Source organism: Phyllobates terribilis, unplaced genomic scaffold (assembly GCF_046119375.1).
Source record: "Phyllobates terribilis strain yellow unplaced genomic scaffold, ASM4611937v1 Scaffold_1__5_contigs__length_1240528914, whole genome shotgun sequence".
Classification (NCBI taxonomy): Eukaryota; Metazoa; Chordata; class Amphibia; order Anura; family Dendrobatidae; genus Phyllobates; species Phyllobates terribilis.
Genome location: NW_027362761.1, coordinates 984,687,138 through 984,713,402, shown reverse-complemented (window position 1 = coordinate 984,713,402; position 26,265 = coordinate 984,687,138). Strand labels below are relative to the sequence as shown.

General features: G+C 43.1%; 1 protein-coding gene across 16 annotated transcripts in view; it reads left to right on the top strand.

Moving 5' to 3' along the window:
* TENM3 (teneurin transmembrane protein 3) overlaps positions 1-26,265 on the top strand; it is a 1,704,102-nt gene that overhangs the window by 411,326 nt on the left and 1,266,511 nt on the right. For 14 of the 16 annotated variants that reach the window (XM_073643479.1, XM_073643470.1, XM_073643443.1 and 11 more), the window contains exon 3: positions 2,683-2,796. The exons of 1 other annotated variant lie outside the window; for it this stretch is intronic. The gene's annotated coding sequence lies outside the window, so the exon portion shown is untranslated. The remainder of the gene's footprint in view (positions 1-2,682; positions 2,797-26,265) is intronic. One more of the 16 variants, XM_073643362.1, reaches the window with a different exon arrangement.

The window sequence follows — 26,265 nt, the reverse complement described above, 5'->3', positions numbered from 1 at the left end:
ACAGTGGATACTGTTGTGAGCCGTAGCAGTACAAATGGAGATTACATGATTTAGCCGCCAATAAAAGAGATCATTTGAAGTTACTTCCACAGGGTCAAAGTCGTAAAGATTCAAGATAATTTATATGGACACAGCATGTGGTTTACCTATAGAGGAAGCGTAATTATGGGGTATCTCATTAGGCTATTACATTGAGTTCCTTATTTCATCTATAATACCCATAACAAGGCTGAATGATTAGTCCCGGAACTGCGGGTGGCCTGGACTATATCATCATATTTAGATAACCGGATGGTCACTAGATACTTCAACACTACATTAATTATGAATGATGCTCCATTCCTTGATTTTCTCATTAGAGATCTTTCTCACCAGCAGCACTGCACTATAAACAACGTTTGATATTAATAAGACGGGTCGAATTTGTTTATTAGCTTTAAGCTATGATGGAACAATCTGATACTATTGAAGTTGAGAAACTTAGTTCATTAGTATAAGTTTTTTTCACTATAGAGGTTGACATTAGGTTGAATACAGTAAGTCACATGAAGCCATTAACCAAAGGTCCCGTGACACGTACTCTTATAATGAGTGTGTGAATACAATCTTTACAATTTGTACCACAAAGTAGGGCCAGAAAATTATGTCCACATAATCCCTAATGCATCTCGCATACTCATTTACTGGATAATGATGTTTTCTTCATGTTTAAACCTCTGAATCCCGTTAAAAGTTTGACATTTGCCTTTTCCATATGTTAAAAGTCCATGAAAACAATCATATATACAGTTTTATTGAAAATGATTCAACTCCCATTAAAAATTAGGTTTACGAGGAAAAATTTACAAACTTTCTGCATTTCGCAATAAATTAAAGAAACCACAACAATGTAAATAGTTCTATACATCTAATGTAACAAATGATTTCTCCGAATCACACACAGAATGCCTCTTTTAATGACTACTGTGGTCTCAGAATTATTCAACCCCTTCATGACAAGTGTTTTTAGTACTTAGTAGAGATCCTTTAGCTGCTATGACCTGCTGCAGAGATGCATAGCCAGACACCGGCTTCTGGCAGTATTCCTGAGTTGTTAAGAAATTGGATCTAAAAGTTAAGAGAAGAGATCATTGCCTGGCACAAACAAGGAAAAGGCATCAAATGTTTTTAGAAATGCACTAGGAAGCATAGTTTGCAAAGTCAAAGATAAAGGTGTTTTCCGGTAAATTAATAAAGAAAAAAGTTATACTATACTCCCCTCCCAGCACTTACCAAGGTTCTGCTCAAGCCACCTCATGGTCTCTATTTAAACTGTCAGGAAGTCGTCACCATTCAAAGCCACAGCAGGACTGTTGGGCCCTGTGATTGGTTGGGATCAGATGTCTTCAACAACATGTCATCAGTGACATCAGCGATGACACACTGCTGAAGACACCTCACTGCAGCAGCCAATCATAGATCTCAGTGGCCCTGTTGCCACTTTGAACTGTGTCGACTTCCTGCCAGTGTTGTTGCAGACATTAGAACTGCCTGCGCTGAATCTTTGTAAGTGATGTTTTGCGAATCAAGCTTTGTTTGTTGTTGTTTTTATTTACCAAGTTAATGGTAAAATTGTAATTTTTCCTTGACAACCCTTTTAAAGGATCACTGGCTACAATACTTGGACATGACAGAAAGAGAAAGCAATCATTGTCTGGTGGCAAATGACTAAAAACCGTGGAGTGACTTAAAAAAAAAATGCAGTAAGATTTGCTGGAAGCAGACACTGAGGATTCTGTTTTCAGAGTAAGGCTCATATACTAATTGGTAAAGGTCTTCATCAACAAACTACAGACATTCACCTGTGATGACCCAGCAGAACAAGGCATTTTCTCCAGTATGCTCAAAACCATATAAAATAACCGCAACAGTTTTGGGATTAGGTTTTGTAGAGAGATGAAACTAGAGGAGGAAGAAAGCATTTGCTGAAAAGAACACCCTGCCTACAGTGAAGCATGGCAATGGCTCCATGATGTTCTGGGGCTGCTTTGCTTTCTCTGACACTGGAATCCTGCAGTGTTTGTAGGGCAAGATGGATTCAAATTACAACATGCTAGAAGGAAATCCTAAATCAAAACATCTTGCCTTCTGTTGCAGCTTGGGAGTCATTGAACTTTCCAACAGGGCTATGATCCCAAGAGTACATCAAAGTCACCTCTGCTTGGATTCAGAAGTCCTGGAAGATTCAGGAAGATTCAAGAGTAGCCGTCACAGTCTCCTGACTTGAAAACAATAGAAAATCTTTGAAGGTGATTACACCATGTACACCCAAGATTGTTAGTGAACATTGCCCATGAAAAATAGGCTAAGATTCCTCAGGAACACTTCAAGAGGTTGATTTCTGGCCGGGCATCATGTTTGTGACAGATTATAACAGTCAAATGGTTATCTACTTTGTACTAAATATGCTTTCCATGAAGAGGTTAAATAATTCTGACACTGCGATAGTAGTGGCATTTTGTGTTGAATTTGGAGAAAGCATTTATTATATTAATTATGTTTAGTTATTTAAATTATTATTTGGTTTATTGTAAAAGCAGAACGTTTGTTAATTTTGAATTAAACCTTATTAAAGATGCTATGATTCAGGATCACCTGCAATCCCAAATGTGTCAATTAATGTACTTCTGTGTCTTTGTTCAGATCATATTTGATTTGTGAAAATTTAATAAAGACAAGTCAAGATTTCAACCAACATTTTGATGCTGAAGATCTTCTTTGGTTCCATTGCCCTGTGCTCCAACCAACTTCAGGTTGGTGAGTAAATTAGATATTTACATTCTAATTTTCGATGTGGGTTGCGTAATTTGATTTTAATTGTGTGCGAAAACATAAAGTGTAAAATGCTTTTAGATATTCTCCATCTACTTGTATTTCAATTAAAAACCTGAAGTGATGATCAGGAATAAAAGTTGGTGTGCATGCAGGGTATAGGAGCATGTTCACACTCCAGCCACTAAAAAACAAAACCTAAGATAAAAACAAAAGCGCAAATACCTTTCAGTAAATAAATAAGTAGCAATAATGCATGAAAATAATAAAGAGTGCTTAGATAACATAACTTTGATCAAAAAAATGTATAACCACGTCACAGTGACCCTAATCAGGATAGTCCTAACCTCTAGTATTAAAACCTTACCATTTGACAAGTGACGTGACGTACATGTGGATAAGGGATGAGAAGGACTGAGACTCGGCTAATGGACATGTCCTGAATAGAGTCACTGTGACGTGGTGGGATGATTTATACATTTTTTGATCAAAATTAACATAAAGTACCCTATGTTATTTACATGTACTATTACTATTTATATACTGCAAGATATTTGCTTATTATGCTTTTATCTTGCGTCTTGTTTGTATTTCAATTAGTCCATGGCCGATATTCTATTATGATAGCTGTCTGTGCCTATGGGTGATGTTAGTGGATATGGGTGGCTCAATGGGAAAGAGAGCTTACTTTTTTGATTCAGAGGTTGATTATAGGTCCTTCAATGGAGACTGGTGCTGTGGTATTTATTTAATAATAATATACAGGTGATCATGAATAAATCAATGATATAAGTTACATACTACTCTTGGAAACACTATACTGAGCCATGTCTAATAAAAGTTTGGATATCTATTGAGCGGAGAACTTGTCTCTGTGTCTCTTTATGGGGTATAGAAGTCAAAACTATTCACTGGAACCTAAATTTTGCAAAAAAAAAACTAGTTACAGAGATCTTTAAAATGTCTCTTGTACTTTCAGCCAGCTGGATCTGCTTTTATAGATAATGTAATAGTCAATCTGCATACCATTCTGTATAAAAAAAAGTCATTAGAGATTGTTGGTCACTAGTAGAGATGAGCGAACCGAACTGTAAAGTTCGGGGTTCATATCGGACACCTAGAATCAGGAACTGAAGTCCAAACATGGAATTCTCCTGGAAGTTTTACAGTTCAGTGAAGAGAGAGAGATTCCAGCTCCAAAGTCCGGGTCCCTATTGATTTTTATGGGGTTTGAGTTCAGGTTCAAGTTTGGGTACTGTGGGACTGTGTCTAGGTTTCTCTTGTTGTGTGATTGTATTAATGCATATGTCACAAAGTATATAAGACATGACATTGTCTCAAGTTTATCTCCTGTTGTGGCCCCTGTACTTTGGTACCCAAACCGAACTTTGATCTAAAGTTCGGTCAAACCCGACGAACCTGAACTTCCACAGGTCCGCTCATCCCTAGTCACTAGTTGTCAACCTTGCATGTAAAGAGCTGTGCGCTGCCTGTTGTCAAGTGTAATCCCTCTCCAGGAACAAAGAAACTGAGTTTGATTATGAGAAATGAGGGAAAAACTTTGCCTCTCTCCCCCTACCTATCAATTAGCATATAGGCATAACCAGAAGATGGATTTGCAGTTGCAGTTAGGCAAGGGCATTGGCAGCAGAGTTCATGCTAGGTAGTGTGAGAAAGGAAGTTCCTGCACCTATAGTGCCCATCTAATGCAAGTGAGGAGAAACTATCTACATTCAATAATGTCTATTTCTGCTTTCTATTATATCATTGATTCTATTTTTTGACAACTTTTAAAAAATTGTAAAAAAAAATCAAGTCTCAGCTATTTTGAGGCAGAGACAGCACATTGTATTAAATGAGTTAAAATAAATTTTGGAATTTGCTACATTTATATTTTCTATACATATATTGTCCTATCAGGCATTCTCAGATGTAAGTCAGTTGTCCAGCCGTATATCCTGATAGATTAGAAATCCCTTCTATGCCTTTATGTCTCTGTGACTGTAATTGTAAGGTGATGACCAGGAGATTGTTCCTTTATATTCTCTCCTGCTTCCTTCCTGGGAGCACTATACGGAAGATGAAGGCCACAAGTCACTCCAGGGGAATTATTAGGATTTCCTCGTGTTACTGAGTAAGGCCAAATACCTAGAGAACAATTGGCACTTTTCTATTGAGAGCATGTGCTTTTGGCTTTGGCTGCACAGTTAAACAGCATGGAGAGGACCAGAGATTAATGAGAGAGAAGCAGTAGCATTGTGAATTTCAGTTGTAATATATTCTGCTGGCTCCTGTAGTATCTCGTGCACTGATCACTTAATTATAGTTTTGTTATGATGCACTTTGGGAATTGTTCACTAGAGGGAGCTTCATTGCTTGTCAGATATTTGTCACCAGCTAAAACTTGAGAATTTGGCTATGGGGCATTCAAGCTCCCAATATTACTTTTTATGCAGATTTCTTTAAAAAAAATATATCATCATCAGTGCAACTGTTTCTGTCAGTCCATAAGATAGAATAGGAGAATGAGGTCCTTTTCTTCGGAAAATCATGCGTAGTAATATTACTAAGTAATAATAGAAACGCAGTGATAAACTTGCACATTTTATTCAAAGCTGTTAATTAGCTAATTCCGCGGTCCTCCATCTGTATCACAGGTCAGACTGACAATTGCTCGTGCTGTGTATAAAGCAGAGATACATATCACTCCCATCTGTTGCCCTGATTTATATTCAGTGCAGAGCCTCCGTCACATGTAAGTTACTAATAGAGATGAGCGTTGTTCTACTCGAACTGTTCGCCAATCTCAAATTCGAGCTGTTTTGGGCGGTGTTCGAGCCGGTCGGCGAACATGAACAATTTGAGAAAAATTCGGCTGTTCGAGGTTATGTTCGATAACTGTTCGTGCACCAAAATCATAACTGGATTTTTTCTCAGTAATGATGAAAATTAATGTTAATACGCAGTTTGAGTGTACAGCGGGGTGGGGGGAGGGGCAGGGGATGGATCTCTGCAGGAACAATGAAGATCTCCATTTTTTTTTTCTCTTTCCCGCATTTACAGTGGGGAGGTGCAATCTGTCAGCCTATCAGCAGCGCACACACGGAGCGAAGTGCTTTTTTTCACACAAGCAAGGGCATGTGTCATTGGCAGTGTATGTCACATGTCCTTGCCCTATAAGACCAAGCCATTTTCCCCATCGCCACCATTTTCTCACTGCTGCAGCTGCGTGTTAGACGGCACCGCTGTTGCTGTGTGCGCTATACCTTGTTAATTTCAAGCCAATTTTCGCACAAATCTACAGATAGCTTGGGAGTAGGGAATAGTTGTGATTGCAGTCCTTTTAAGGACTAGGTTACAGCATTTCCTACGACTTTTATCAGGCAGGTCTGTGCTCTTAAATAGATAGATTGTGGGAGTAAAGACTAATTGTAATTGGAGTCCTTTTCAGGACTAGGTTACATGAGTTCCTATCAGTTTTTGCCAGGCAGGTCTGTGCCAGTGCTGTGCAAGTTTTTTTCAAAGCTAATCCTTTTTGGCCTTTTGCAGAGTGTGTTAGTCAGTGGAGTAGCCTATCTGTGTTGCAAGATATACCACCTGTGTATAGAATACCAATTTTTTTACTGCACCTAGTGAAGTAAAATCTTTTGGGCATAGCATCATTCTATTAGTCCATCTATACTGACCTCCATCAGGTTGCAAATTGAATATAATTTTTTTCTGCATCTAGCTCTGAAAAAATATTGGGCTTCTAGCTGTGTGTGGGACTTGTTGTATTAGTCCATCTATACTGACCTCCATCAGGTTGCAAACTGAATATATTTTTTTCTGCATCTACCTCTGAAAAAATATTGGGCTTCTAGCTGTGTGTGGGACTTGTTCTATTAATCCATCTATACAGACCTCCATCAGGTTGCAAACTGAATATATTTTTTTCTGCATCTACCTCTGAAAAAATATTGGGCTTCTAGCTGTGTGTGGGACTTGTTGTATTAGTCCATCTATACTGACCTCCATCAGGTTGCAAACTGAATATATTTTTTTCTGCATCTACCTCTGAAAAAATATTGGGCTTCTAGCTGTGTGTGGGACTTGTTCTATTAATCCATCTATACAGACCTCCATCAGGTTGCAAACTGAATATATTTTTTTCTGCATCTACCTCTGAAAAAATATGTGGCCTTCTAGCAGTGTGTGGAACTTTCTCTATTAGTCCATCTATACTGACCTCCATCAGGTTGCAAACTGAATATATTTTTTTTCTGCATCTACCTCTGAAAAAATATTTGGTCTTCTAGCAGTGTGTGGGACTTGTTCTATTAGTCCACCTATACTGACCTCCATCAGGTTGCAAATTCAAAATAATTTTTTGTCTGCATCTAGCTCTGAAAAAATATTTGGCCTTCTAGCAGTGTGTGGGATTTTCTCTATTAGTCCATCTATACTGACCTCCATCAGGTTGCAAACTGAATATATTTTTTTTCTGCATCTACCTCTGAAAAAATATTTGGCCTTCTAGCAGTGTGTGGGACTTTCTCTATTAGTCCATCTATACTGACCTCCATCAGGTTGCAAATTAAAAATAATTTTTATCTGCATCTACCTCTGAAAAAATATTTGGGCTTCTAGCTGTGTGTGGGACTTGTTCTATTAATCCATCTATACAGACCTCCATCAGGTTGCAAACTGAATATAATTTTTTTCTGCATCTAGCTCTGAAAAAATATTTGGCCTTCTAGCAGTGTGTGGGACTTGTTCTATTAGTCCACCTATACTGACCTCCATCAGGTTGCAAATTCAAAATAATTTTTTGTCTGTATCTAGCTCTGAAAAAATATTTGGCCTTCTAGCAGTGTGTGGGACTTTCTCTATTAGTCCATCTATACTGACCTCCATCAGGTTGCAAACTGAATATATTTTTTTTCTGCATCTACCTCTGAAAAAATATTGGACTTGTAGCTGTGTGTGGGACTTGTTCTATTAATCCATCTATACAGACCTCCATCAGGTTGCAAACTGAATAAAAAATTTTTCTGCATCTACCTCTGAAAAAATATTTGGGCTTCTAGCTGTGTGTGGGACTTGTTCTATTAGTCCATCTATACTGACCTCCATCAGGTTGCAAATTGAATATAATTTTTTTCTGCATCTAACCCAGCCAATAGTTTTGGCCTAGTACCACAGTTTGGCCACTCAGCTCTGCTCGGTTCCCATCCATTGTTTTTTTGTGCAAACAACTCCAGAGTTGTGAATTAGTTAACCAGCAAAATGAGTGGAAAAAGGCCTGCTGCTGGTGGAAAGGGGAATAGGCGTGTTGGGAAGGGGAAAAAAGGTTGTGTCCGTGGGGTAGGTGTTAAAGCAACAGTAACATCTGCAGAAGAAAGACCATCTTCCAGCCAAACTAAAATGTCTACTTCTTTTAGCGGACAATGTGATAAGATCCCTTTCTTATGGCCACGCCAATCGCTACAAATTCCAGATGAGGCACAAAAACAGCAGGTGCTTCAACGGATATCAAGTGCTCCTTTAAGTGGGCTCTCCTCCACATCAACTTCAACATCACAAATACTCCAGTCCTCAAAGGTGTCACCCCAATCGCACTTGCTTCCTCACAGCTCCCAAATCTCCAGCTGCCCGTCTGAGTATGAGGTAGAACAGATGGTTGAGTCTGCAGAGCTGTTTACTCATACTATAGCCTGGGAATCAGAGGTCGACTCCAGCGCTTCTGTGAATCCAGACGAGGAAATGATCTGCACTGATGCCCAGAATCTTTATGAGTCGGATCCAGGACCAGACGCAGAAGGTTCTGACCATAATGTAGACCCTCATTCCCAAACTGTAACTCCTGTTGGTGGAGACAATGAGGAAGACGATGATAAGACTCAAATACCTGATTGGAGCGACAACTTTAGTTTTTTGTCAGGGCAGGAACAGGTTGGCTCTGAGGACGACGGGTGTGATAACGCACAGGGTGATGATGATGAGGTTGGGGATCCCACTTACTGTCAACCCACAGTCAGCCAAGAGATGAGGTCAGCAGAGGAGGTGGAGGAATATGCTAGTGACGACGAGGTGAGGTTGCGCCTTCCTGGACAGAGACGTAGTACTGGAAGCACGTCAACAACTGCATCCTCAAACACAACTCTGCCTCTCACCACAAGTCGTGGTGGCTCTTCAGGTCGCATAGGTGCTAAGCCTTGCATAGCCTGGGCATTTTTTCAGATCGATAATGATGACCCAACTCGTGTTATCTGTAACATTTGTCAGCAAAAGCTAAGTAGAGGCCAAAAAATACATAGTTTGAGTACTTCATGCATGAACCGGAACATGGACATGAAGCATAAGTTGCAGTGGGAAGCTCAGTGTGCTACAATGCGGCCTAGCCGGCCGGGCCAACCACTGTCTGCCATATCTTGTGCATCCGCGGCCTCTTCATCCTCTGTGACTGGGGGGACAGCAGTCACACCTGTTTTGGGGCGCAGACCTGCCACCTCTTTACCCGCAACAGCCAGCGTGATTGGCAGGTCATCATTTTCTTTGGAGGTGGTAACACCAGCTGGTGTTGAGCGCTGTCCGACATCGATAGCACCACCTTTGGATCAAGGCAACCTAACATGTCCGCCTGCATCTTCCTCACAGACCGGCAGTTTGCCGGGGACACCCTTATCAACCCCGTCTAAGCACAATAGCCAGCCCTCGGTCCCTCAGATGTGGACAAGTAAAAGACCATTTCCTCCTAGCCATGAGAAAGCTAAGAGGTTGAATTTCACCATCTGCAAGCTCTTGGCTACAGAAATGCTGCCTTTCCGCCTGGTGGACACAGAGGATTTTCGAGACCTTATGTCCGTCGCAGTGCCCCAGTACCAGATGCCCAGTCGGCACTACTTCTCAAAGAAAGGTGTGCCTGCGCTCCACCAGCATGTCGCACACAACATCACCGCTTCTTTGAGAAACTCTGTGTGTGACAGGGTGCATTTCACCACAGACACTTGGACGAGTAGGCATGGACAGGGGCGTTACATGTCGCTGACTGGGCACTGGTTAACTATGGTGACAGCAGGACAAGGGGCTGCTGTCCAAGTCTTGCCGTCCCCACGAGTTGTGCGTCAATCCTCTTTATGTCAAAGTTCCTCCACTGCTTCTGCCTCCTCAACCTCCTCTCGGTCTTCCACCTGCACCCAAAGCCTGTCTGGTCATGCCACAAGCTTTCTAACTGCTCAAAAGGGATCCTGCACACCTCCTTACTATGCTGGCAGTAGGGCTCAACGTCATCAGGCGGTTTTTACATTGAAATGTCTGGGAAATGTGAGTCACACAGCTGAGGAGTTGTGGTCAGCTCTGGAGAACCAATTTCATGAATGGTTGTCTCCACTGGACCTGAAACCAGGGAAGGCCGTGTGCGACAATGCTGCAAACCTGGGTGCGGCCCTTCGCCGGGGCAATGTCACACACGTGCCTTGTATGGCTCACGTGTTGAACCTGGTTGTCCAGCAATTTTTAGCCCACTATCCCAGACTAGATGGCCTTCTGCAGAGGGCACGGTCGCTGTGTGCTCACTTCCGCCGTTCGCATCCCGCAGCTCAGCGACTTACATCTCTACAGAAGTCGTTGGGCCTGCCACTTCACCGGCTAAAATGCGATGTGCCTACCCGGTGGAATTCAACTCTGCACATGTTGCAGCGACTGTGGCAGCACCGACAAGCCCTGGTGCAATACGTTCTGACGTATAGCCTGGGCCAACGAGATCCAGAGGTGGGGCAAGTCACGCTGGAGGAGTGGTCTCAGATCAGGGACCTATGCACCCTTCTGCACAGTTTTGAAATGGCGACGAAGATGTTTAGTGCTGACGATGCCATTATCAGCATGACTATTTCGGTGATTTACATGCTGGAGCACATGTTAAACAGAATTCGGAGTCAGGTGGTGGCACAAGAGGAGGTGGAGGAAGTAGAGGAGGAGGAGTTGTATGCGGAAGGGCTAACATCTGCAAGGTCCAGACGGTCGGCAGCACCAAGGCGGCAGGCATGTGAGGGTGGGGGAGATGGTTTTACCAGGGCGCATGGTAGCAGCCAAACTAGTGAGGAAGGTGCAGGAGCCCAGGAAGAAGTGGAGGACGAACTGATGGAAGACTCATCAGATGAGGGAGACCTTGATCACATTTCTGTTGTGCGAGGTTGGGGGGAGAGGACAGAGGAAGGAAGCATGATTGTTACCTCGCCACCAACACAACAGGGACTTGGTGCTCCTGGATGCGCAACACACATGAGTGCCTTCTTGCTGCACTACCTGCAACATGACCCTCGAATTGTGAGAATTAGAAATAATCCTGACTACTGGGTTGCCACACTGTTAGATCCCCGGTACAAAAGTAAATTTTCAGAAATTATTCCTGCCATAGAAAGGGATGCACGCATGCAGGAGTATCAGCAGAGACTGTTGCAGAATCTTACATGTGCTTTTCCACAAAATACCAGTGGTGCACGTAGTGAATCTCACAGTTCCAACTTGCCAACCGTGGGACCGTCAAGTGTTCAGCACTCAAACCGTAACAGAACCACAGTATCTGCTGGTAACATCAATTTTGCGGAATCATTTCACCACTTTTTTAGCCCATCCTTTGCAAGGCCACAGGAGACAAGAAGTCTGACACATAGTCAACACCTAGAGACGATGGTACAGGAGTATCTCCAAGTAAACATTGAAGCAATGACTGTGTCACTGGACCCTTGCTCTTTTTGGGCTTCCAATCTGGATAAATGGCCGGAGCTAGCCACTTACGCCTTGGAGATCTTGTCATGCCCCGCAGCCAGCGTTCTGTCTGAACGTGTGTTCAGCGCTGCTGGTGGTGTGCTGACAGATAAGCGCACGCGGCTCTCCACTGATAATGTAGACAGACTCACGTTCATAAAGATGAACAAATCATGGATCCGAAACGACTTTTCTACCCCTGTGTCATCCTGGGGAGAGTAAAAGCTTGATGATTGGTTAAAATCACCCTACCAACCGTTTTAAGCTTTCAAATTACTAATCATGTTTATCTGTATCTTGGCTGGAAAATAATTTGGGCTTTGTAGCAGTGTGCAGCACTGATTCTATTAGGCCATCTATAATAAGCTCCACCAGATTTAAAATTACTAATCATGTTTATCTGTATCTTGACTGGAAAATAATTTGGGCTTTGTAGCAGTGTGCAGCACTGATCCTATTAGGCCATCTATACTAAAGCTTCACCAGATTTAAAATTAATAATAATTTTTAGCTGCATCTAGCCCGGAAAATAATTTTGGGGCTCCGAGATGCGCAAGACACATAAGTGCCTTCTTGCTGCACTACCTGCAGCATGACCCTCATATTGTCAGAATTCGAAGTAATCATGACTACTGGGTTGCCACACTCTTAGATCCCCCAAACTTTTCGATCAACCTTTTCATTTTAATAAAGACCAAAAAAATGGTCATTTTTGAAATTCTAAGCATTAGCAGGTTGTTAGAAACTGAAATCAAACAGTTTTCAACTCAAAACTTTATTCTAGGTGATGTTACATTTTCACATAGGACCCCTTGTTCGAAAGGAGCTTCTGAACTCTCTCGTCCATTGAATTTGTCAGGTTTTGGATGGTTTCTGCTTCAATTGTTTTGCATGAGGACAGAATACCCTCCCAGAGCTGTTGCTTAGATGTGAACTGCCTCCCGCCATCATAGACACTCCTTTTAATGATGCTCCAAAGGTTCTGAATGGGGTAGAAGTCAGGGGAGCATGGGGGTCACACCATAAGTTTGTCCCCTTTTATGCCCATATCAGCCAGAGATGCAGATGTTTTATGTGCAGCATGAGATGGTGCGTTATCATGCAAAAAAATGATCTTGCTGTGAAATACACGGTTCTTCTTCTTGAACCATGGCAGGAAGTGCTGTTTGAGAAAATCCACATACATTATGGAGTTCATCTTTAGCGCCTTCAGGGATCCTAAAGGGGCCGACAATCTCTCTCCCCATGATTCCAGCCCAAAACATTACTCCACCTCCTCCTTGTTGGCGCTGTAGCCGTGTTTGCGTGGGGTGTCCATCAACCAGCCATCCTCCACTCCATCCATCTGGACCATCGAGCGCTGCACGGCACTCATCCGTGAACAAAACAGTTTTGAAATCAGTCTTCATGTAATGTTTGGCCCACTGGAGCCATTTCTGCTTGTGTGAAGTGGATAGAGGAGGTCGACAGGATGGCGTATGCACAGCTGCAAACCTCTGAAGGACCCTGCATCTTGTTGTTCGGGGGACGTTGGAGGCACCAGCAGCTTCAAAAACTTGTCTGCTGCTATGACAAGGCTTTTTTGCCGCTGCTCTTTCAACCTGACGTAATTGCCTGTAGGAAAGAGTCCTCAATTTGCCCTTATCAGCACGCACACGTGTGTACTGTGAATCAGCTACATACTTCTTGATTGCCAAGACACTTCATCCTGATCATCGCACAATGTTGATTGTAGTCATGCCTTGACCTAAACACTCCACAATTTGTTGCTTCTCAGCAGCCGACACATCCTTTTTCTTTCCCATTTTGGCAGAAAATGTAGGCTGCTTAATAATGTGAGACAGCCTTCTTAAGTAGTCTTGCCTTTCATTGGACACACCTGCCAAACTAATTAGCACAGGTGTCTGCAATTGCTTACAGTGATATAAAGAGCCCTGACACACATCACCATCAATGAGTTTAACTGACAAACAAACAAATTCTTCCCTTATCACTCCTAAACACTTTTTGCATAATAATTTGGAACACAGTGTACATGTGCTTTTCCACAAAACACCAGTGGTTCACGTAGTGAATCTTACAGTTCTAACTTGCCAACCGTGGTCTGTATGGAGTTGTTCAATAAAGGGCCCAAAATTAAGATAACATAGATGGGAGAGGTCTCTATGAATAGGAATTCCTAAGTATTTGATACCCTGTGAGGGCCAGGCAAAGGGAAAGTTGGACTGGATGGAATCCTATATGGATTTGGGGAGGGAGACATCGAGGGCCTCAGACTTCGCTGCATTGATTTTAAAATTTGACCATGTAACAAAGTGATCTATTTCAGCCATAACAGCATGGATGGATATATGTGATTGAGTGATATATACTAGGACATCATCAGCAAATAGAGAGCACTTGTACTCGGTGCCTCCCACCTCAATCCACCTAATATTGGGGTTATGGCGAATTGATGAGAGCAGGTGCTCCGTCACTAGGATGTATAAGAGAGGGGACAGAGAACATCCCTGCCTTGTCCCATTGGTGATTGTGAAAGGTGATGAAAATGTTCTGACGCGCCCCCTGGGCCTTGGGACACCCGGAGCCGGACCCTTTTTGGTGGATGCTGGTGGTTGTAGTCTCCGTGGCGGCGACCCGGTTCCGTGGCTCAGGGCGGTCAAACCAGTGGCGGAACTATTTATGTGGTTTTGATGTTTAAATGTCCGACTATGCCACCCGTGGATTGCGGTCAGAGTGAACCGCCGCTCCAGGGCAGACCGCTGAGGCTGGTCTTGTGGGTGCAGCAGAGCGTAGCATAACTCCCCACGGGAGGAGTATAGCCTCAGGGCAGTGTATGCGGAGGATGGGGGTGATGGTGCAGGGCAGCAGCAGTAACGACACGGAGTCAGTGATGCAGTCCAGGGCCTTTACTCACAGTTCTTATTATCCAGACCACGTCTGCAGGTAACGGCTGCCCACGTCGTACTGTGCTCACCAGGTGAGGGGCTCAGACAACTCCCAGATAACTTTGGAGCGCTTCACAGGACCCCCTTTGTGTGTCCTTTGTCTGGCCTTTCTTACCAACCCTTCTGTCCGGCTGCCTCGGGCCTCCTCTTGGTAAACTTGGCGCCAGTTTCCCTGACCCTATGTGGTGCCTTCCTAGCGGGTGTAGCGAGGGGCTGCGCCACATAAAATGTCACAGCCTCCTGTTTCTAGCTGAGGGTCGTTTCCTGCCTCCACTAGTTTCAGGGACCGGTCTCCCCCTTTGGCCTGACCCCTCCACGCAGGTGGATTCGGGCGTGCGGTGGCGACTCGCCCGTCCGCACCCCTGGGATCCCTTCGTTCCTCGTTCCTGGAGCCTTCTCCGCTCCTCTTCCTTCCTTCTCCCTCTTCCAGGCCTGGGCCTCTGTTACTAGGCCCGCCTCCGGAGCAGAGCTCATGCAGAGCCCCTGCTCCCTGCCACTTCTGCTCAGACTTCTCTGCACTGAACTAAGATGGTGCCCACCTTTTATACTCCCTTCTCAATGCACCCAGGAACTGCTTCCTCCCTGCTCCTGCACTACAGGGTTCCCCTTCCTCAGTGTTCCCTCCCCCCACTCCAGCCAGGGACAGGGACTGTCGTGCCCATCTCAGGGGCATATTGGTCGCCCTGCCCCACGGCAATGTGGTGTAATGCATGCAGGTGTCGGGTCCTGATCCACACTACATCCTTACCTGAGAGTGAGATATCACACCTCTGGGTGAGGTGCAATACCTCTGTAGCAACCGAGCCCTCAGGGTGCTACAGTTCCATTTATCTTCAGCCTAGGTGACGTATTGCGATACAGGGCCGTGATTTTGGCTATAAAAGGGTCACCTAGACCCCTACCCCAAGCTTTTTAAGAGAATCATATATGGCGTGCCAGGAGACTCTATGGAATGCTTTCTCAGCATCCAACGAGAGTATCTAATTACAAATTTTTAACTGCATCTAGCCCAGGAAATACTTTGTGCCTAGTAGCAGTGTCTGCTAGTCAGCGGATTATCCCGGCTGTTAAGCAAGCTACACCACCTGTAGTTTGGACACTTAATTTTTTCAAAGGAAATGCTTCGGGACCACGGGATACTCAGTGAAGAGCATCAGGAGGCACCCCAAGGCATAGGGGCTGGGACTGGCAGTAGGATGCCTTGCGGTGGACAGCCGAGCTCGATCCTTATAAAAGCTTTTTAACTGCAGCAGCTTTAGTGGACGCTACTGGAGCTGGAATTACGCGGCTGCTGGCATGAGACTTGCCCTCCAATAGATCCTTGTAAATGGATTTAAAGTGTATTCATTCAAATTAGAGAGACAATTTAAATTAAAAAGCTTAGAGCTGCCTCCACCACAGGGGGGCTCGCTCGACCCACCAGCGGACAGGCACCAGTATTGGGAGAGGGGGGCTGGCCGTCAGGGTTCACCGCGGCTCTGGCACAAACCCGGCGACGCGGAGGTGGCACGGGCAGGAGCAGACTGAACGTGTCGGTGTCACGCTGTCTCTGTATACTGGAGGTAGGGGGCCTAAGCTGACCCTAAGCTGGGGCCCTGACTAATCCCTCAACCTGGAGGTACTGTTAAAGGTACAGAGGTCCAGGCCGCCAGCGTAACCCCTACCTCCTGAAGATCCCTGCACCTCAGTAATCTAGTCCTGAGAAGGACCCCAATCACAACCAAAGGGAACAAGAAATAATATGCCCAAACACAGTATTTAGACGAACGAGACAGTACAAGGGAAAAACCAAAACCACCTTGCATACAAACAACTTCTCAACTACAACAGAGGGAACACCAACGGGAAAGGAGATAAATGATAAAGCGAGGAAAGGGAAAAAACACTTCCAAATACACTTATCTCAGCAACTCCAAACACCACGATCCGCTCTGTCAGTCTGAATGAAATGCTTTCACCGACACCTCCCAAACAGACCAGCAGGTATATGAAGGAGTCTCACTACAGAAGTATTGATTGCAGCTGGGCGAGGCTGGACCTCATCTAGCCCAGAGAGAGAGAGAGAATTAACTCCCTCACTGCCGAGAAACACAAAGCACCAACAAGTCAGCTGCGAGAAGTCAGGCTGTGTACTCGTGACGATCTTCGTGGCAACACACCCGTGACAGTCGGCTTCTCACTTTTTGGATTTTAGAAGGGCATGACATGCCTATATCTGTGTCTCCCCCTCCTTTTACTCCTCCACCTCTTTTCTTTTCGCATGACTATATGTACTTGTCACTTTTCCATGTGTTAGTTGTGTCTTCTGAGCAGTTTGTCAGCTTTTGGACACCTTTGAAGGTGTTTTCTATGTGTTTCTATGTGTTTTTGTTTGCCTGCCATTGGTTTTAACGGTGTTCGAAGGTGTTCGACGAACAGTTCGACGAACAGTTCGGCGAACACACGGGTGTTCGACGAACCGAACCGAACTCGAACACTACGGGGGTGGCTCAACACTAGTTACTAATACCAAAACATCCATGTTCCTTTATGGTTTCCTTCACAGTAAGTCACAGACACAATATATATATATATGCATTAAACGAAGTTTCTCTAAAACAGATAACATTACATTCTCAGTATCTACAGCCAAATTAGCCATGGAGCTACTAGACTTGGCTTCCCAAAACGATGGCCCCGATTCATCAGCGATTACGTCAGAAAAGTTTTGTGCTGCCTTTGGCATTTTATCACCAGTTTCCCCCAGCTTTGCAAAAATAGACAGAGGTGGAGTGGGACGGGTGGCGGGACACAACAACTTGCCTAATTCATGATAAACTGTGGCATTTCTTATGCCAAAAATCTTACTCCAGTCCCTGGAGCATGGAGGCAAATGTCACTTGTTAGACGCTCCTCTTAATGCACCTCTTAATGAATCAGGAGCATCTGACGGCAACACACCCCCCATAAAGAGTCTTGATGAATCAGTGATTTAACTTTGAAACCTTATTGACACCTTTAAATGGATCTGTCGCCAGATTTAAAATACAAACTGCATACATTGTTAGATTCATCTTCTAGACCAGTCTAGATGACAATGGTGTATTTACTTTGAAAAATGGTCATATAATCCTGAAATTCAAATGAGTATTTTACCAGTTCAGCTAAATACTGAAAGATTAAATTTCCAAGTATATTCAGTGTGAGCTCTCAACAGTAGCAGGAGGAGAAACACTGAGGAGCTTGTTAATCAGGATAGGTGGGTGGAGGTTCAGCAGCCGCAGGGAGGAGAGACATTGAGAATCTTGTCAGTCAGGATAGGTGTGTAGAGATTAGGGAGCAGGGAGGTGGGACGCGGATGAGCTTGTCAGGTTACTGGGGTAGAAATTCCACAGCAGCAAGTTGGAGGGGCACTGAAGTGCTAGTCAGTCGACTAGGTGGATGGAGATTCAGCAGCAGCAGGAAGAATGGACACTAAGGAGCTAGACAGTTAGGCTAAGTGGATGGAGATTCAGCACAGCAGGGAGGAGGGACTCTGGTTGTGAATCAGGCTAGGTGGATGGAGATTGTGGTTAAAAAAGGAATATACAGACAGGTTCACAAAAAATTTTTTTTAATAAAGTATGCAGTTCAGGGACGGGACAAGGTGTTTCATTGCCCTGGGCAGAAGAAGCCTCTAATGAATGGGAATGGGTCAGAAGATAAGGTAACAGGACTCCAAACACCCCCAAAAAATCACCAAAAAATGCCAGCAAAAGTAAAATAAAAAGTGATGTACTTTAGGTGTGAGGCTCAATAGGGAGTGCATTTTCAAAGTTAGATATAGAATCAATTATTGATTGCGGAACATTTACACAATACGAGGGACAAATAGCGATATTCATCCCTGACGTCCTAAATTTTAAAGGTCAGAACCAAGGATTGTCATGGACACTAACATAGCTTAACTATAATGGTGGATGTTTGGCTGTAAATATGGTGTCCAGACTGTGGTGTAATTTGGTTTTAAAAAAAAAAGGTTTAATTATGATGTAAAACTATGGAACCTCATTGTGATGCTCCATAGACTTACAATGTAAAGCTCACCTTCACGTCACACAAAGTGCAGCCTGATCAGAAGAGTCTGCAGAGTGGTGATGTCACTGAGAAGAGGAGAAGAATGGCGCTGAGAGAGCAGGAGCAGATGAGGATATTAATGTGGCACCCCTGAGGGTTCAGTCGCTACAGAGGTACTGCACCTCACCCAGAGGTGTGGTATCTCCTCTCAGGTAAGGAGGGAGTGCTGCCCAGAACCCCAACACCTGCATCCAACACTACACTGCTCCAGGCCGGCTGGAAGGGCAGCATGCAATGTGTTTTCCTGCTGAGCCCTGTCCCTGGCTGGAGTAGGGGGAACCCAAAGGTAGGGGGAACCAGTAGTGGGTGTGGGTGGAGGAAGCAGTTTAGCAGATCATCATAGAAGGAGGTATAAAAAGGGAAGCCATCTTAGGGTGGCAAGTTAGTCAGTGGGTGAAGTCAGTCAGGGAGCAGAGTCTCTTTAGGAGCTTTGCTCCATAAGTAGGGCCCAGTCCTAGAGGCCCAGGAGGGGAGCAGAGGAGTAGGCTCCGATCTAAAGAAGGGATCCCAGGGGGTACGGCAAGTGCGGGACAGCACCCGTACGCCCCGAATCTGTCAGAAGACAGAGGGATCGTAGGCCGCAAGAAGCGGACCAGCCCCTGGACCAGTCGTGTAACTCCAAGTCTCGGCTGGAAAAACCGGAGGCTTCTGGCTTTCATAGACCAGTTGCCGCAGCCTTATTCTAATCTCCGTGAGGGTCAAGCAGGTCTGGGAACTCCTGCAAGACAGGAGGGACCTCAGAGCACCCTATTGGGATTGAGAGTGGGGAAGCGCAGGGCAGGAGGGAGAAGACCCAGCGTGAAGATGGTCTAGCTAGGAACATAAGAAAGCGGAGTTCCGTCAGGTGCTCCTAATCTGCCTGGGGAAGAACTGAACCCCTGCCTGGTGAGCGCAGTGCGACGTGGTAGGCTGGCACCCGTACAGTGCACCAGTGGAACTTTTATAAAAACTGTGAGTAAAGACTCGGATGACTGCACCGTACTGCCTCCGTCCATTATTTCAGCTGCGCCATCTTTCCCTCCCTGCACTACAACACCCAGCGCAACCCTCACTCTCTACGCTGCTCTGAGGCCCGCTCCACCTGTGGGGAGCCGTTCCATCATAAGCTGCCCTAACATCTGCCTCTGAGGACTGTCGCAGCGCTGGTGATCCTCACCAGGCACCACAGGTGGCGTCACGAACACTTTACAAATCCCCTAAAAATAATCCCCCTTTTTAGGTGACCGCCCTGGGCCACTGACCGGGTCAGCCACCGTGATATTCCCCCACCAGCATCCAGAGGCCCGGCTGCCGAGTACCCCACGGCCCTGCGGGTGAATCATTAACACACACACTACATTAGATGTACATATACACACATTTAATGACTAAAAAGCTTAATGGGAGGGCTTCTTTAAAATACTGAACAAAAGCAGTAGGGTCTTTTTTCTCCATATGGAAGGTAAGTTTCTTGTCTGTCTGTTTCTAAGCTGTTACTTGAACATGGTTAGAATCTCTTTACTCAGAAACTACCACTGCTCTTCCTAAAGAGCAAGATTTGGAAAGAAAAGATGAATTATGTCTTATATAGCTAATAGCACATCAATGACAAGGAGGAAGGTAGGAGGTTGTGCAAGGAGGTGGAATCAGAAAGTATTACATAAAGTGTTTCAGACATTAGAGTGTTGAGTATAACCAAGATATTTAACTCCATAAAAACCATAAAAAGGTGAAACTGACAAGAATATAAGATATGGTTAGGTAGAAATTCTAGGCACTGTATTTCGTTCTGGAGTGATTTATGCCTTATAAAGTGTTAAAATTGAGCAATGGTAAAGGCTATTCAGGATATCTACTGAAGGTTGCAGTTGAAGACAATTTTTAGGTCTTTGTTCTTGAGTCTGCCTTTTCAATTCTCCTGGCTAATTTAGTTGTTGCCCAGCATTACAGTTTAAAGGCGTTTGATAGAGCTTTAAAGGGGTTTTTCTAGGAACAAAACTTCATTTTAATCAATAGATCTTGGCATAATATTACTTTCCACAACTGGATGTGTTTAAATAAAATGTTCCTGTGCTGAGATAATCTTACAAATGTGCCCCTGCTGTGTACTGTGTAATGGCTGTGTCTGACCATCCAGGGACATGGAAGTTCTTATTATTCCAAGATTGATTGATTAAAATGAACTTTTGCTTATGGGAAAACTCCTTGAACATTGATTATCTATTTTATTGGTTAGTCATCAATGTTTGATTTTTGGGTCGTGACGATCAGCATAATAAAGTGGTTTAATCATATGACAAACTATCATACCTATTATGCAATAAATTCAAAGATGTAAGAAATTACTTGAAAACTACTAGTGTACAAGATGTAAGACTAAGACAATACTACAGATGTAGAAACATTCTTTATTGAGACATAGAAATGTGTAAAATGACATGGCACATCATATACAGTACAGACCAAAAGTTTGGACACACCTTCTCATTTAAAGATTTTTCTGTATTTTCATGGCTATGAAAATTGTATATTCACACTGAAGGCATCAAAACTATGAATTAACACATGTGGAATTATATACTTAACAAAAAAGTGTGAAACAACTGAAAATATGTCTTATATTCTAGGTTCTTCAAAGTAGCCACCTTTTGCTTTGATGACTGCTTTGCACACTCTTGACATTCTCTTGATGAGCTTCAAGAGGTAGTCACCGGAAATGGTTTTCACTTCACAGGTGTGCCCTGTCAGGTTTAATAAGTGGGATTTCTTGCCTTATAAATGGGGTTGGGACCATCAGTTGTGTTGTGCAGAAGTCTGGTGGATACACAGCTGATAGTCCTACTGAATAGACTGTTAGCTGCTTTTTTCTTGCCATAATACAAATTCTAAGTAAAGAAAAACGAGTGGCTATCATTACTTTAAGAAATGAAGGTCAGTCAGTCCTAAAAATTGTGAAAACTTTGAAAGTGTCCCCAAGTGCAGTTGCAAAAACCATCAAGCTCTACAAAGAAACTGGCTCACATGAAGACCGCCCCAGGAAAGGAAGACCAAGAGTCCCCTCTGCTTCTGAGGATAAGTTTATCTGAGTCACCAGCCTCAGAAATCGCAGGTTAACAGCAGCTCAGATTAGATACCAGGTTAATGCCACATGGAGTTCTAGCAACAGACACATCTCTACAACAACTGTTAAGAGGAGACTTTGTGCAGCAGGCCTTCGTGGTAAAATAGCTGCTATGAAACCACTGCTAAGGACAGGCAACAAGCAGAGCTTGAGCTAAAGAACACAAGGAATGGACATTATACCAGTGGAAATCTGTGCTTTGGTCTGATGAGTCCAAATTTGAGATCTTTGGTTCCAACCACCGTGTCTTTGTGCGACGCAGAAAAGGTGAACGGATGGACTCTACATGCCTGGTTCCCACCGTGAAGCATGGAGGAAGAGGTGTGATGGTTTGGGGGTGCTTTGCTGGTGACACTGTTGGGGATTTATTCAAAATTGAAGGCATACTGAACCAGCATGGCTACCACAGCATCTTGCAGCGGCATGCTATTCCATCTGGTTTGCGTTTAGTTGGACCATCATTTATTTTTCAACAGGACAATGACCCCAAACATACCTCCAGGCTGTGTAAGGGCTATTTGACCAAGAAGGAGACTGATGGGGTGCTATGCCAGATGACCTGGCCTCCACCGTCACCAGACCTGAACCCAATCGAGATAGCTTGGGGTGAGCTGGACCGCAGAGTGAAGGCAAAAGGGCCAACAAGTGCTAAGCATCTCTGGGAACTCCTTCAAAATTGTTGGAAGACGATTTCCGGTGACTACCTCTTGAAGCTCATCAAGAGAATGCCAAGAGTGTGCAAAGCTGTCTTCAAAGCAAAATGTGGCTACTTTGAAGAACCTAGAATATAAGACATATTTTCAGTTGTTTCACACTTTTTTGTTAAGTATATAATTCCACATGTGTTAATTCATAGTTTTGATGCCTTCAGTGTGAATGTACAATTTTCATAGTCATGAAAATACAGAAAAATCTTTAAATGAGAAGGTGTGTCCAAACTTTTGGTCTGTACTGTACATTATATGTGTAATCAAGTTAAGGCATGGACCACATGTAAACACAATCAACACAAAGTAAGAGAAATTGTTACGTGCCTGTGCCCAACGCAACACATAGTTACCACAGTGGTGGTGTACTAAGGATCGGGCAGCCACCCACGACATGCATATAACTTTGTATGGGGTTACTCCCTTATCCCATCCAATCACATTTATAGGAGGCACCATCCAGTCAGCTGAAAGATAGTATTCAAACCAAGGTCCTGGCATTGTGGACCACAGACCAGTACAATGGTAGAATGGTATTTAACAGGGAAAAACGCAAGATTTCACATCTGGGCAAGAAAAATGAAAATTACATCTACAGAATGGGAGGAATAGGGCTAAGCAACAGCATGTGTGAAAAAGACTTGGGTATACTAATAGATCACAGACAACACATGAGTCAACAGTGTGATGCAACAGTAAAAAGGCAAACACAGTTCTGGGATGTATTAAGAGAGGCATATAATCTAGATCACACAAAGTAATTATCTCTCTCTACTACTCTTTGGTCAGAGCTCATCTGGAATACTGTGTCCAGTTCAGGGAACCACATTTTAAAAAAGACATTAAAAAACTGGAGAAGAGCTACCAGGATGGTGAGCGGACTGCAAAGTATGTCCTACTAGGAACGATTAAAGGATCTGGGAATGTTTAGCTTGCAAAAAAGAAGACTGAGAGGATACAAATATCTGAAGGGCTTTCACAGTAAATTATTCTCATTTGCACATGGAAACATGAGAAGCAATGGGATGAAACTGAATTGGAGAAGATACAGATTAGATATTAGAAAAAACTTTTTGACAGTGAGGGTGATCAATGAGTGGAACAGGCTGCCACGAGAGGTGGTGAGTTCTCCTTCAATGAAAGTCTTCAGAGGCTGTACAGACATCTGTCTGAGATGGTTTAGTGAATCCTGCATTGTGTCGGGGGTTGGACACGATGAACCTGGAGGTCCCTTCCAACTGTAACTTTCTGTGATTCTATGATTCTATAAAAATATAGCACAACGTACCTCAGGTAAAATGGTGCCAGAAATAGATACACATACTCTGTGTCACATCCTGGAAAATTCACTGACTCGCATTGCGTCATCGGTACCAAGCAACCAATGATACTGTGACCAAAATGGACATTTACCCAGTAACCGATGATGTGAGAGGACACAGTTGCGCATGCACAGTTAGATTTTTGTTTTATATAAGAGAAAAAATAAATAAAATAATAAATATATAGAATATGTTTCTGCCATGACATGTTAAAAATGTCTTTCAATCTGCGATCAGCATGTTTTAGAGCAAAATGATCTGAAATATATATGTATATTTTTTTTAGTGGGAAAATATTCAGAAGAACTAGTAGTTTATTCATTTAAATTACAATGTGTCATGAAAAAACAGTCTCAAAATCACTCGGATATGTCGAAACATTCCAGAGTTATTGCCACATAGAGTGACGCATGTCAGATTGGTAAAAAAAAATAGTCTTTAATAAAAATGTTATTGTGCAAAATTACTGAGCATTATTAACTATGAGTGTAATGGGGCTAATCGTTATAATAACGTCCTTTCTGATATCTGCTAACCAAAAACAATCACTTCTGTGCACTGTGATAACTGTTATTGCCATCCTTGCTCATCCTCATGTACAGGCTGATTCCAGTGGATAACTTGCAATCACTGAAGCACAACTGATACATTCTGACATCTTATTGTAGACCTCCTTTTAAAAATTAATTTTGGACCGCATAAAGCGGAGGATACTCTAGACATATTAAATACTTCCAGTGACATAGTGAATGTTGCACTGTTTAATTATTCAGTCGTATTTAATTATATATGTGCGTTGTGCAACCACCTTTGAACTCTCTAGCAAGATACTTTAGTATTATAAGCAGACATAGCATTTATGTGCGAAAGGTCCTGATAAGTGCATTGTACACAGACCTGGGGAAACGGCTGCGTTCTCCACGCTCCGGCAGGGGTTTAGCAGTAAGTGCTCACAAATGCATTGTTTTGGCCCAGCTCAGTTCTTCAGCTAATGTTTGTTTAGTACAGATGTGAGTGATAGATTTGGTGAAAAGACGTGTTCTTTCTTTAGCTGTCTATCCCTCTAGCTCTGCAATATTCAATAAGAAGCTGTCATCTATTTACTTTTAACTGAGGGATTTTGAAATAGTTGAAGTGTTTCTCTCTCAGACACATTATGGATTGACTCCTATGCCTGACGCGTGCTATAGGCAAGGCCCGTAAAGTACTTTTGTAATGTATTCATTCTGAGACACCGAAAGTACAAATCTGCTTAACTCTCTAGACTCAGCTGGAAAAGGGAGCAGAAGTTTGCAATATATCTTGACACTCAGTGAGCTCAAGTATGCTTCGCATATCATTCTCTAGATCTTATCCTTTGTAAAATACGGTGGTACAGCTGCTGTTGTGCTTCTCTTTTTAATTATTATTTTTCCATGTTTTATTGTTTATCTATGTATATATTTTGACAAATAAAGCCATAAAAAATCAATTTATTGTGGGATCTAATTGCTATAAAACTTTTTTCTTATCATACAGAATTAGGGCGCGTGCACACGACCGTAATAATCGAACAAGTGCTATTTGTCATGTTGACGGAGCCATTATTCTATAGGGCCATGATCATGTCCAATTTTTTCCTCAGACCGAGTTGGTCGGAGGAAAAAATCGTAGCATGCACAAGTTGCATCCAATTATCATATCGCTTTTGGCAATTCATTCCTATGGGCCCATGGAAAAAATAGGACTGCACTCGGATGACACGGACTGACAGAATAGAGAAGAGGTTTTTTTTTTATTCTCTTATCTGAGAAAATTGGATCACACTCTGATAAAACTCTGATCGGAGTGTGATTAACATACTCGACCCGATTTTCTCAGATGAGATAAAATCAGTGGTGTGACCCTAGCCTACGCTACTGTTCTAAATTTACTATATAGTAAAGCTGAATTTACTCTGCAAAAAATCGTAAACGAGCATTATTAAAAACGTTTGTTTAACGATTCTCTAGCCGTGTAAACAGGATGCAAATCTTCCAAATGAACCAGGGAAACGAAGCGTAAAAAAATCATCGTTTTTGGCTGTGCATCCTCCTGTGTAAACAGGACTCACGCTGCCATGAACTATGACAGCCTATGTGCACTGAATGATCTAGTACTGATCCTCAGGGCACCTCATTTACTTTGGTCTGCCTTTGTAACCAAGCATTTAAACAACCACTGAATTTTTAAAAGTTTATATCATAGTTTAGATTATATGTATCGTGCCACCAATTGGTCCATGTAAATGGACCTTTACTGAGATTGAAAGCAATAAAAGAGATTTAGCAAGCTAGATGTCCAAGAATTATAGTGTAATTTGTACCAAAAACTTGTCTTTTGTAACTCACACCATATTAATTATCTGTTTTAGACATGTTCTATGTTTTGGATGACACTGAACTTGATCCCACTGAAAATGGGTAGGGCTTTTCATAAAGAGGGCAAACCTAATATGAAAGAGAAGTGTGGTGCACATTTTTGGCTTAAAGGGGTATTCCCATCTTCAAGATCCT